This window comes from Lampetra fluviatilis, chromosome 5 (genome assembly GCF_964198595.1).
Source record: "Lampetra fluviatilis chromosome 5, kcLamFluv1.1, whole genome shotgun sequence".
Classification (NCBI taxonomy): Eukaryota; Metazoa; Chordata; class Hyperoartia; order Petromyzontiformes; family Petromyzontidae; genus Lampetra; species Lampetra fluviatilis.
Genome location: NC_136279.1, coordinates 11,114,357 through 11,127,738, shown reverse-complemented (window position 1 = coordinate 11,127,738; position 13,382 = coordinate 11,114,357). Strand labels below are relative to the sequence as shown.

At 41.1% G+C, this 13,382-nt stretch overlaps 1 long non-coding RNA gene across 1 annotated transcript in view; it reads left to right on the top strand.

The window, feature by feature from the left end:
* Nucleotides 1–7,322, top strand: part of LOC144932220 (uncharacterized) — a 91,114-nt gene extending 83,792 nt beyond the window's left edge. The window contains exon 5 of the long non-coding RNA XR_013636866.1: nt 7,309–7,322. This is a non-coding gene — a long non-coding RNA (uncharacterized LOC144932220). The remainder of the gene's footprint in view (nt 1–7,308) is intronic.
* The last annotated feature ends 6,060 nt before the right edge of the window (nt 7,323–13,382 follow it).

Here is a 13,382-nt window from a genome sequence, read left to right as displayed (position 1 = left end):
TCTCGAAACGTGTTTTTTCACATCCACTTCCCTGAATAATTTTGGGCGATTGAGAGCTTGGCTTTAGTGCAGTGTAGCAAAACCCTGTTGCACAAATTCGCACTTTCTGTAGATACAGTTGGTGTCATCCTCCCACGCACTGGCGCTTGCCTGCACGTGATATAATTAGGATTGGAATGGCCATGAGTGTAGTTGCCACAGTAACCGTTGTTTCAGAGCAGCATGAGCAGGAATTCGGTGTTATGCACTTGCTCGGCTGTTGCCATTTTCTGTCTAATTTTCAAAGATAGCAAAAAACACAAGGTGTGGGCACATGTTTCATTTGGCAGCCAGTAAATGTCATAATGACCCGCTCATTCAGATAATTTTTGAGAGATATTTTTTATACAAGTGTTGATTGTAAAATAATACAATTACTTCAAGCTTTTTTCCAATCTGAATAAAGGTGAAGGTCTCCCTCACACTGTGTCAGATATGTGAGTTGTATGACTATACTTCACCATGCCAGTCAGTGTTGCAGCCCAGTGTTGGAGCCCAGGGGTGTTTCAGATATCATTCGCCACTGATACCATGGCCAAAAATAATCTCAGGTCACCACGTCTCGACAACGTAATGTGGAGTATGTATTTATGTTAAATTCCATTCGCACCGTACGTAGCCAACCATGCTAATCCATTTTTTGCAATAGAAAAAAAAATATTTTGTGCCACAGTGCCAGGATATATTGAGTGTTGTTATATATGTCAAACAAACTATTTCAGATGTGATGTTGTCTTTGTTGGGTAATTTTTGTTTGCACAAAATTAATATTTTCCACTCAATTATTAAATATAATCATTGTAAAGAGTTTGACTAAAATTGAAAATGACAAACTTTATTTTTCTTTTTAGCCGGTATATATGTTCTCAATTATTCATCTATATTACTCTTTTTCCTTACCACTCTTCTATCTATCTGTTTTTAACCATCTCACACTCATTATACACAAAGTCCTTGCCACAAATGAACTACAATTCCTGGCTGATCTCAAGGAGCATAAAACCATCACGTGAACTCCGGTCATCTTCGCAGCGGCTTTTGGCTGCCCATAGAACAAAATTAGGTCACTGAATCGCGCACTTTCAAATGCGCTTCTGCGGCCGTTTTGAAAGCTCTTTCTTCCGATATTAGGAAGCCACTGGAGCTATGCACTTTCATTCCAGACAGAAAACTCATTTACTTACAACTGATTTTTGTGTTTAGTTTATTGTCCTTCTCCCGTACCTCCGATTAGCACGGTTGACTATGTAAGGTGCGACAAAAACTCAACATACATACACCACATCGTGCATTCAAAAATGGAAGGAGTGGGCCTGGGTGGAGAGGGGAGGGTGGGGATGGGGCTGGGTGGGGAGGGGAGGGTGGGGAGGGGCTGGGTGGGGAGGGTGGGGCTGGGTGGGGAGGGGCTGGTCACCCCGTGGTGTCCTTATAAAATTCAACGTTTAACCTACTCACGCCGGCTTGTGCCCGCCCTCACATATTTGCGGAATACACCACGCTGCCGTTGACCCTGGCCATTGACCGAGAAACCCAACGTTCCTACCAGCTCCCTCCGCAGGAATGTGTTTCTGCTTCTTCTTTCGCACTGCTCCACTTTGGACAACATTAATAGTGCTGTTTTGTGTTGGCAAGTTGGGCCTTTGAGACTATGCCCAGCAACGGTCATGAAAACAAAATAAACATAGTAAATTATATGCATAATTACATCATACATACATTCATTCAAATAAATACAATACAACATCTACAAGTAACGTCCTAACGTCGCCATCTGTTATAAATGCGACGGATTTGGCACGTGTGCGAAATTATAAATTGCTCGTAAATGCACACAATTTAGTCCTGATACATTCAATATTGGGTGTGATAGATTAAGATGTTTTTCGTGGAAATGTATCATAAATATAACAATGGCATTTTAATGGCGAAATTTTCGCCAAATTTTCGGCGAAATTTTCGCCATTAAGCTTTGGTCCATTTTCTCACCTCGGACCTCCACGTGGCTCAGGAAATTTCGACTAAGTTGTATAAGTAACCGTCCCTGTAATCAGACTGGCATTCTCGATCATACATGCGCAACTGCATATCCCTGAATGGGTGACTCACTCTCGCGCCGACTGCCTCCTTTGCTCACGTACTCACGTTGTACTTTTGCTTCACGCTGCTAGATAAAACAATGTGAGACCCATATGAAAATGAAAACGCACACTTAGCCTCAACAGAGCAGACCTTGAGAACCGATGTCCCGTAGCACTTATCATGAAGCAATATAAAGGATTTGCGCTTCCATAGTTCCTGGGGTTTTTTTTTAAAGCTCGTTGTGCCTCACTGGAAATTGCATCTTGCTATTGACCTGAATCTTGCAGATCCGTAAAAACAACCTCTAAAACGAAGCCATACATTGATGTCCTCAACGCACTTTCATTCTCGTCTCGCATAAATCAGAACATGTGCTCGTGTTCACAAGCTAGCTGCGGTTCACAATCCGCAAGCTTAGATGGATAACATTTTTTTATTAAGGATTTCCTTATTCTTCCTCCTTGCTATGAATGTATTTCCCGTTGCTTTCTCTGCAATGCTGTTAAAATCTCATCGTAAGAGAAGATAGATGGAGCTTGCTTACAATGATTGCATGGGGTCCGTAAAGGATGGCATTGAGGGATTGTGTCTGCTTCAGGTGAACTTATGATGGATACGTGGTGCGAATGCATCAATGGTGTTGTGTCGTTGGCATGGGTCCTGGTGCATGGGTTAAAATGGGCAGTCCCCTCTGGAATTCCCTCTTTTGTAGCCCAAGGTGCCTGCATATTTGATCGCAATAACACTGGAATGCATTGTATTTCATTAAAACAATGAAACATGAATGTATGATTGTTTGTAAGCGTATTATTGTTTGTAATGGTTTCTATATTGTCAAATTGTACATGCTGCAAACATAACCGGAACAAATATTTACACTCTGCTGATTCAAATGGTATTTACACGCATTAGCTGACATTATTTAATCGTTAATGTCAATATTCAAAATTGGCATTAAACAATGATGGAGCATACACGATGCAAAAATTACTTTCAAAACATAATGAAAAACCAAGTAAATACAACTATGCACACTGATTCACTCCAGTCACAAATTCTCTGGCAGTCAATTGCCTCCTTGTCACTCTTATATCACTACTACCATGGTTTCTGTTCCCATGAACGTCACTCATTGATTTCTCCTCCCATGTTGAGGACTTGTTTGCGCTCATCCATACTGTGTTCAACCGGCACAATGCAAATCCAACCACTTCTCTTTCTGTTTTCTTGCGCTGCTTGACTTTGGCATTTTCTGCAATAGTTTTTTTTACATTATCTTACAATCTTGCTCCACTCAAGAAACGTATTCATTCTTATCTATTACCACTTTAATCGTTCTGTTTTTATGCTAAACTACTGGTGTTTTCGGCCTTCGGGCCTGGGCTCAGGCAACAGTATTTCAAGCTCACTTCCCAACACACAAATGCTCTTTCTCTGTCCCGATCCGCGACTACATCCATCGGTCAAAATAACATTAGTGGCATGATCACTAATGGCTGACGTTATTTTCCACTAATCTTTCTAAATTCTGCTCTATATGATGCAATGCAGTATCACACAATAAAGCTTTTGTAGAAGGAACGTTAAGCCAAACACAACTCTGCTGCATTTTTTAAATTGTTTTGTGGCATCCTTTTGTGGTGAGTTGGCTCATGTTGCCATGCCTATCACCGTCCTGCTGCTTATTATTATAATTACAGTATGTTATCCTATCCTCACGTCCGTGGATTAGTTTGCTTCAACGCTTTGTTCACATGATTGATAAAGGCAACATTCTGAAATGTTCATGTCTGTCCGTGTTGTGGAGTTTTAATGCAAATGAATGCTGTGTAATCATTAGGAAGTTAAACGTCCGATATTAGTAAGCCACTGGAGCTGTGCGCTTTCAAATCTAAAATGAGAACTCATTTATTTAGAACTGCTTTTTGTTTTTGGTTTGTTGTCCTTCTGATCACGGTATGGTGTGAAATAAGTTCAACATACATACAAGAAGGGCTCCCTACACATGTGTCAGTGTGGGTTGGTGTAGAGGTGGTCAGTGCCCAGGGCCAGTTCAGATATCCCCCACCACTAATGTTAAACATGATGAGAAATTTTACTTTAATCTTTACATCCATTGAGCAGTGTAGTAATCACTGCAACACTCTTCCTCCAATAACGATAGCAACAATGCAGTATACATTTAAATTAAGATTTATATTAAACAAGAACTTGACAAACGTAATTGCTATTATTGGAGAATTACAGTCTAAAACGCGGGATTATTCCTGTCATATCTCCCAGATTTGATCGATGGTGCAGGTATAATATTTAGCAGGTTTTAGTGACAGACTTCTGATTGGAAAATATCCAGTTAAGACGAGGATAGTGGCCTGTGAAAGAATGGGTCTCTGTAAAATCTTTGGTCTCAGGCTCCAATATCAAACACAATAACAAAATATCTAAAAGTATTAAGTAAAGCTGTGCACCAAACCAGTGAAGCTAAGAGATAATTTCATATGCACCTTGTGCATGTACAGCATAACCTCGATATACATATATTCAATAAACAAAGTATCGCTATATCAAACTTTGAACTTTTTACCATGATTTTACACACAAAGCTAAGATGAAAGGATGTAAATAAATGCACTGAAATTAATACATTGACCGATATACACTGCTATATAAATAAGAATCAAATACGTGTTTTCACCATGTTTTTATATTCTTAGGTTTTTCGGTAAAGTCACGTAGGTAAAAAATTAAAATTAATAAAAATAAAATAAAATTAAAATCACGACGTTTCGGAGGCGACACAAGCTTCCGTCTTCAGGTGGAACCGTCACAACCCGACAGCTGTATCAAGTAAATGAGAGATTACAGGAGGTACCACTCCGTATATATAATGGTTGAGGGGGGGGGGGGCCAGGAATGGCCCACTTTTTATTATTATGGTAAGGTGCGGCTTGAGACTATGAGTAGACTGCATAACAAAAGACTGAGCCTTTATTATGGAGAGGTTCGGTTTGTGACTACGCCTAGCCTACATAACAAAAGTGTGAAAAAAGAAAGCTAAACCTGGTAGAAAGCTAAACCTGGTAAAACAAAACTGGCTGTCTATCAGTAACCTGTAATAGTTTTCTGTCAAATAAGATGGTCCAAATAAGTGTAGTTAAATCTGTGTAGTTAAATTATTTGGACCATCTTATTTGACAGAAAACTATTACAGGTTACTGATAGACAGCCAGTTTTGTTTTACCATGTTTAGCTTTCTACCAGGTTTAGCTTTCTTTTTTCACACTTTTGTTATGTAGGCTAGGCGTAGTCACAAACCGAACCTCTCCATAATAAAGGCTCAGTCTTTTGTTATGCAGTCTATTCATAGTTTCAAGCAGCACCTTTAATCATTGGAAAGATGTGATCAACCATGCAAAAAAAGATTTAACTACACTTATTTGGACCATCTTATTTGACAGAAAACTATTGCAGGTTACTGATGGGCAGCCAGTTTTGTTTTACCAGGTTTATCTTTCTACCAGGTTTAGCTTTCTTTTTTCACACTTTTGTTATGTAGGCTAGGCGTAGTCACAAACCGAACCTCTCCATAATAAAGGCTCAGTCTTTTGTTATGCAGTCTATTCATAATCTCAAGCCGCACCTTACCATAATAATAAAAAGTGGGCCATTCCTGGCCCTTCCCCCCCCCCCCCTCAACCATTATATATACGGAGTGGTACCTCCTGTAATCTCTTATTTACTTGATACAGCTGTCGGGCTGTGACGGTTCCACCTGAAGACGGAAGCTTGTGTTGCCTCCGAAACGTCGTGATTTTTTATTTTATTTTACTTTTATTAATTTTAAATTTTTTACCTACGTGACTTTACCGAAAAAACCTAAGAATATGAATCCTTGCAGTCACGAAAGCGTCAAATCTAGAATTCACCATGTTTATTTTATGTAAATCAGTTTTTTTATTTTAATGTTGTACAGTATCAAACATAACATTATTTTCAACATAAAATATATTTGTTTACACGATGAGTTATGAAGTATTTCTAGTATGAAATGATAACTTGCGAAAGCTGAGAATGCATCCTCATAATAGCAATGTCATAAGTTATACAATATAAAAGTTTCAACATATGAACGAAGCCCCAGGAACGCGTCTACTTCGTATACTGAGGTATTACGGCATATTGAAGCGGCTTCCCACACCCACTACGCTTGGACAACATTGCTGCTCTTCTTTCCAGAGAAAACAGTAGCCCGCATGTCGATTGGGTGGGGCCATCCGTCCCTCCCTCCCTCCAGCCAGCCAGCCAGCCAGCAAAACTATTTTATAAAATAATATAATACATTAATACCCCAGTTAACATCTCCCCCTTTTACGTCCTTTCGCAAATCCGCCGTCACTTTACTAATGTAGCGTCGTCTGTGTGTACGGGTGGCGTGCATCGCACACACACTCGGTCGGAGACGAGGTAGTCGCAGGAGGCACCCTCCTCCCCTTTTATTGTTGTTGTTGGGTTCACGCCACCACTCGGGCCCCTTCTGTCTCTCTCACACGACCACGCTGCCGCACGACCCGGCCCAGACACGACCCTGTCCACGTTGCACCAATGGCATCGACTGGAACAGCAAACTACTATCCGGCCGCGCAATGATTGGGTGAAGGCGGCAGCGACGAGGGCGGCGACGACGAGACTAATCCCAGAACCAGCAGCCCGGAGCTCTCGCTCTCAACTGCTTTTATTGCCCTCGGCATGGCTTGGCTCCGCCCTAGCCGCTTCTCCCTTCTCGAATCCTCCAGAGGGTTCCAGGGGGTTCCCCACGAGGTCTACCGTGACCCTTGCCCCAGTTCCTCCGCCCTGCCGGCACACCCATGTATATGCTCAGCGGCATGTACGCTAAGTGGCCACCTGCAGTTGCAGCTGCTGTACAACAATCAGCGCTGTCACTACACTAACACCACTACCCGATTTGCATCGCCTCAACCCACACATACGTCGATGACAGTGCCCCCCCCCCCATTCCTTTCTCTTATCCGTCGCCTCTCAGCCGTCGCCTCCACCTATCCCGCAAATCGCTTTGCTTTATGTCATTTCAACATTCGTCGCGCTGTTGAGGGTATTCCTGTATGTATTGCACTTTAAAAATATCCGTCCTTAAATGACGATCCCTCTCCGTCCCCAATGTTCCCACCCCAGGTGGCCCCCAGTCGCTCCGCAACCCGCACGAGTGCCCGCCCGCGTGTCAGCCACACCCCGGCTCACTCCCACCCCTCTTTGCCAGTCAACACTGCCCGCGCATTTGCGCGGGATCCACGGGTGGGCGGGTGGAGGAGGGGGGGCAGGCGGGCGAGGCGAAACGTCGGCCCACAAGAACCCTGCTCAATGCTGTGGGATGCTGGTACATCGCCGCGCAGATATGCGCAGGGTGACGTCGCCACCGCACACGAGCAGTCGTCCGCTCATCCAAGCGTCAACCGGTCAGGTAGCTAGGCAGCAACACTTTTTTTCTTCTAATATACTGTAGTGTGAAACTTTTAATTATTTGGCCAACCCATGAATGATGATTCTTTGTGTTTTTTTTAACAAGACAGAAACATCGTTTTATGTTCCCTCCCGCCCACTCCGCTCTCAATCTCTCCTACTCTTAACCATCCCCCCCCTCTCTTTGTGCTACTTGTCCCCTTGCACTGGAACAAACTTCCCCTCCACATTAATCAGCATGCCCCCTCCCTGTCTGGTTTCTGCTCCTTCCTCAAGACCACCACGTCTTCTCCCTGGCTCATCCTTACCTCCATCCCCAGGTACCCCCGTAATTCCGGTACCCACAAACCACCCTGCCTATACCCCATCCCTATTCACCATACCACGTTTAGCTACCCTAATTGTACCAGTCTTAACCCTTGCAATTTGTAAGGCCGCAGTGACACAGAATTGTTTAATTTAAAGGTTATATTCCCTTGTTCATCATTACGTCCTTTTTACTACTATGTCTCAATAGCGTTACGGAGACCGCGTGACGTGAAGGTTCTGCCTTTGTAGTGAGGGTTGTAAGTTGATGCTGAGGAGGGGGAGTAGGTGCCTCGCCCCCCCCATGTGGAGTGAATGTCTGTTTGTTGCGTTACGTCACTTCACATTTTTTTTGGTGATTTCTAAAACGTTTTGGTTTAGCCATATTTGTTTGTTGTAGTACAGAGTTAGACTGATAACTTTAATCTACATTGTCTTATGGTTGTTATTGTTTGACTTGCATCCCACTGGGATTTTTGCACACAGCGTTAATACACGGTGCTTTTTCTGGAAGACTCTGCTGTTTTTGCCTGGATTTTTCTGTTTCGTGTAGTCACTTAAGATGTTTTCTTGTTCATGTGTTTGTTTGTTGCGGTTGCACCCGAGTCAAGAGCCGCATGGCTCACAGGGCAATACCAAATAAATGAACTGAACTGAACATGCGCAACCCCCCCATCATTAATATTCATGAGCGGGTGGATTTTTACACTCACGCAGAAGGTCGAGCGGAAATTTTTTTCGCAAATTCACTTTAAGTTTGACGTTTCTTTATTGAAAGTGAATCTAATAAATAATTATACGCAGCAACAAAGTCGATTTGGTGTATTTATTTATTTCTTCAGCATTTGAGCCAAAAGGTAAGTCTAATTTAGGCTTCTAGATTGTGGTTTAATAGACATTTTTTGGTGATTTTCCAGATATTGTATCGATTTTCAATTTATTTCAATCCCAGCGACTGAAAGCAGAAGAGAATAAAGTATCAGAGCAGTGAATTTGAACAAATTGAAGGTCAGTTATATACAGTGCTACAGTGACATAAAGTGAGGTGTTATATGACTTCGTTTTGTGCCAGATTCACTGCCATTAATACAGTGCTACAGTGAAATGCAGTGAAGTGTTCGATGACATACGTTTGTACAAGATTCACTGCCATTAAATTTACACAATTTACAATTATACTTTGCTCAATTTTTTCGTAAATATTACAGCTTCCGTCCTAGGACGGGCAAAGATGCTAGTAAGATAATATTTACACTTTATTGTGATTTTGGCAATGTTCATGTCATGAAAATTGCTTCTCGTTCAGTTTAAATTCATCATCATCCTTTCTCCTGTGGTATGAGGAGATTTTAGCGTACATGGAAGCTTACATTTATACGAGCCCAAGGTTGGCTGTTTCCTCTTCACAGTTTGCTGCACAGCAGTCACAGTGATGGGAAAGTGTACGCTGTTGAATAAATGTAACATTGAGAAGGTTCCAACATAATGCTGTTCACAGGGTGCCTTCTGGCTGGCCATTCCCAAAGGCAATCATAGTCGCTCTATTTTTGTTAAACAAGCAGTGTGCCTGTTTTTTATAAACATGTTTGAGCAATAAATAAATTGAATACAAACTATTAAATGCACGAAACATAATTGCAGTGCTTAGGGCCACATCCACAGATTCTGTGAAAAAAACATGTGGGTTGCATTCAGCAGAAGAGCTTTCATTGGCTGCTTTTGTAAAAACAAACAGAACAAGTGAAATCCAATTAACAAGAACAGTTTAAATGGAAAGTGCCGAAAAATGCAGAGCGTGTGATTTAATAATTAATAGTTTTTTTAGGCTTCAAATTAATAGGCCCAAAATGTTCTGTATTCTAATTTCTCAATTATTCCTGAAAACATTTACGTCCATAGATATTTAAACATATTTTCGTGAATATATCCTGAACAATTGATACACTTGCTGTTTTTCTGATTCCGAAATTAGTTTGTAATTCACTACTTTTTTTGTTTAAACAACTTTGATATTTTGTCAACAGTATGCGGTACTAAATAATAACAATTATAAAAAAAAACATGTCTTTGCAAGAACATTTTTGGGTGGACATAGATCGGGCAATTATAGAATTCTGAGCATCACACTGATGACATAAATGTGCAATTCTAGATTTGAAGTTTTCGTGACTGCAAGGATCCATACTCTTTGGTTCTTTCGGTAAAGTCACGTAGGTGAAAATGAAATTAAATAAAAATCACGACGTTTCGGGCGCAACACAAGCGTCCGTCATCAGGTGGGGACAACCACAGCGACAAAACAATCGCTCACCTTGGCTCCTCGCCCCCCCCCCCCTCAGCTATATAATCCCTGGTCACAGCCATCTCTTTGACATACTTCAGCGATTGTTTTGTTGCTGTGGTCGTCCCCGCCTGATGGCGGGCGCTTGTGTTGCGCCCGTAACGTCGTGATTTTTATTTTATTTTATTTTCACCCACGTGACTTTCCCGAAAGAACCAATACGTATAAATGTACAAGTGAGAGCAGGACGGAGTCCCTTTTGAAAGATACATTTTATCCTGAAAAGCAACGCACAGATTAAAACACAAAGTTTACAATCACTGCATTTCATATGTTATGACATCATTCAGCAACATGGAAACTGCTCAAAGTTTAATCAGGGCTGAAACGTGCACAAATGAGCATCTAGACATGCATGCTTTTAATTATACTGAGAGACCAAAAAGCGAAACACATTGATCATCGAGTAAACACGCGACATCATGTTGACTGTTAAGGAAAGTTTCGATTTAAAGCTTTCGTGACTGCAGGGATTCATCTTCTTGGTTCTTTCGGTAAAGTCACGTAGAAGGGAAGTAATAAAATAATACAAATAAAACATAATAAAATAAAATAATTCTCACGACGTTTCGGCTACAACCTGAAGACGGCTGCTTGCGTTGTAGCCGAAACGTCGTGAGATTTATTTTATTTTATTATGTTTTATTTGTATTATTTTATTACTTCCCTTCTACGTGACTTTACCGAAAGAACCAAGAAGATGTTAAGGAAAGCTTGGGCAGGACACATCACTAGAAGGGAAGATGGCCTATGGACAAAACATTTCACAGAATAGCAGCCACAGGAGACGAACACCCCCAAGACAACATCCACTGTGGAGATGGTGCATTGTTCATGTGCAGGACCGAGATGGATTGTGGCATTTCAGGACCATGAGCGATGGCATTGGTATGGGGAGACCTTCATCCAGTAGTGGATAGATAATATTTGCTGATAACGACGATTATTATGATATTACATGTATTAACTATGATGTCTAAAATTTTCGGAGATAAAATGAGAGGGAGACATTTTCCTTTTTTACTAAAAACAACTGTCCCGATAATTTTGACTTCCTTGTAAGGTAGCAGCTGTCATCATACCATCTGGCTGTGTGACTCCGCATGCTAATGTACGCTATGAGCTCTGTGTCAGCAATGCAAGTGTTGCGTGAGGGTCTGTCTGAAGAGCTACCCCTTAGTTCTGTAGTGTTATCTTCCGGGACTGTTTCGAAAGGCTGTTGCCCATAGGAATTTCAAATTGACATTTCATTTATTATATGTATTGATTCGGATATGAATTGCAATAAAAAACGTACATTTATATAAATTGAGGCAATTACATACGATGTGCTTTTATCATTACAGAACGGTATGTACAAAACATACTTGTTTTAATACTGTAGAGTATAAAACATTTGGATTTTATAAATGGTGACCATTGTTACCGTGTACAAGTTGTAATGCTGCAGTTCTACATGCAGTAACTCATATGTAATGATATGCTGAAGTGTGATGGGATACTACAGCATGTGTTCTGTGAGATTTAAGTGACACATTTTTTAAACACATTCTCGATGTGATACTGTAGTAATCTTTATTAATGGTACGCAAAGTGCCATTTTAATTTTGTCATGGGATTCATAAGGTATCCTCCGTAGCTCTGACTCAGGAGTGTGTGTATTTTTAATGAAAGCTATATTTCAAAAAAAATGTTTTGACTGTATGTCTAGTTTTATGCTGAGCTTTCGGTACATAAACCCCGCCATGACAGCTTATCATAAAACTTTGAAGGTTATGGCCTGCTCTATTGTGCCACATCCCTTGGCCATTTTACTTTTGAAGAAACAAACCCCTCAGTGTATGTGGAGGTGTGGAGCCACTCTCACTCACACGTGGTGTGAAGTAAATTGAGAGAGTTTAAATTTTGTGTGATCCTCTATGCACATGTATTTACATTGCTTGAAACGAGAACAATTGTGTGAGGGCTAATGCCTCCTATTTTGCCAATTAAGAGCATTTATAAACATGCATGTGTATATTGATGTGTACAGATACGTTTGTGACACAGATTACATTTAATCATTTAAAATTTGTATTTTGTTCAATTAATAGACTGTATTATACATATGTAATGACCTGTCGGTCTGAAGGGGTAATCGCGGTTATGGGCATGTTACGTAATGTCTAATTATGAGGTGGGTGTATCTGGGGTAAAGGTGAACGGCGGAGTCAGTCGGGAAGCTCCGGGCACCTGCTCGAAGGTTCTGGAAGGGGGCGTAGCTGGAGGCGGGACTTGGCCGCGCCAGGGTGTATATAAGTGGGACCGAACCAGAGGTTTGGTGCTGTTGCAGGTCCTGGGTCCTGGCTGTGTCGCTGATCGCCGTCATCTCTCTTCATCGTCCGGCCATGTGGCTGATCTTCTGCAAGGCTCTCATCGTCGCCGTCGCTGCGCTGTATATGTTTAAGCTAAGTTGGCAGATGAACAGTTGTATATTGAAAACAAATGTGTATGGGAAATGCGATAGGCTTTTACTGTATTATAATATATTTAGGAACTTCTGACCTTTGCAATCCATATTTATTATGACAACTTCTGTTCAATTTCGTGTACAGTCTCAAAGTAACTTTTGGCTGCTGTACATTTTTTTTTACATATCACACATTGACAACAAATTCAATCTCATGTGCCTTTATGTCATCCAATTACAGAACCACTGATGGAAGAACAGGTTAATTGTATAGACAGGCCTTCTCTTTTTTTACGACGGTCTGATTTATGACGACCCATATTTACGACGTTTATGTAATGCCACCATGGGTCGATTTGTGACGCAAAAACTTGATTTACAACACATCTTCGTACATGATTGAACACATTTGAACAGTCAGTCTGGTTCCGATGTGACTTGGCGTGGAGATTTTGTTATTCTCAAGTGTTTTCGTATATTTTTACCTATTAAACCATGTTACATATGACTGATAAAATGAATACACATCGACATGTGATGTTTCTACAGTCTATGGAAAACATTGGGTCAGATTTATGACGGGGTTTCGAGGAATGCATTGTGTCGTGAAAGCGGGGTCTGCCTGAAAATACTACTTGGTGTTCTAAAATGCCAAGGTTAAGCATCATTATAAAATCCTTGTAAAATATTTTA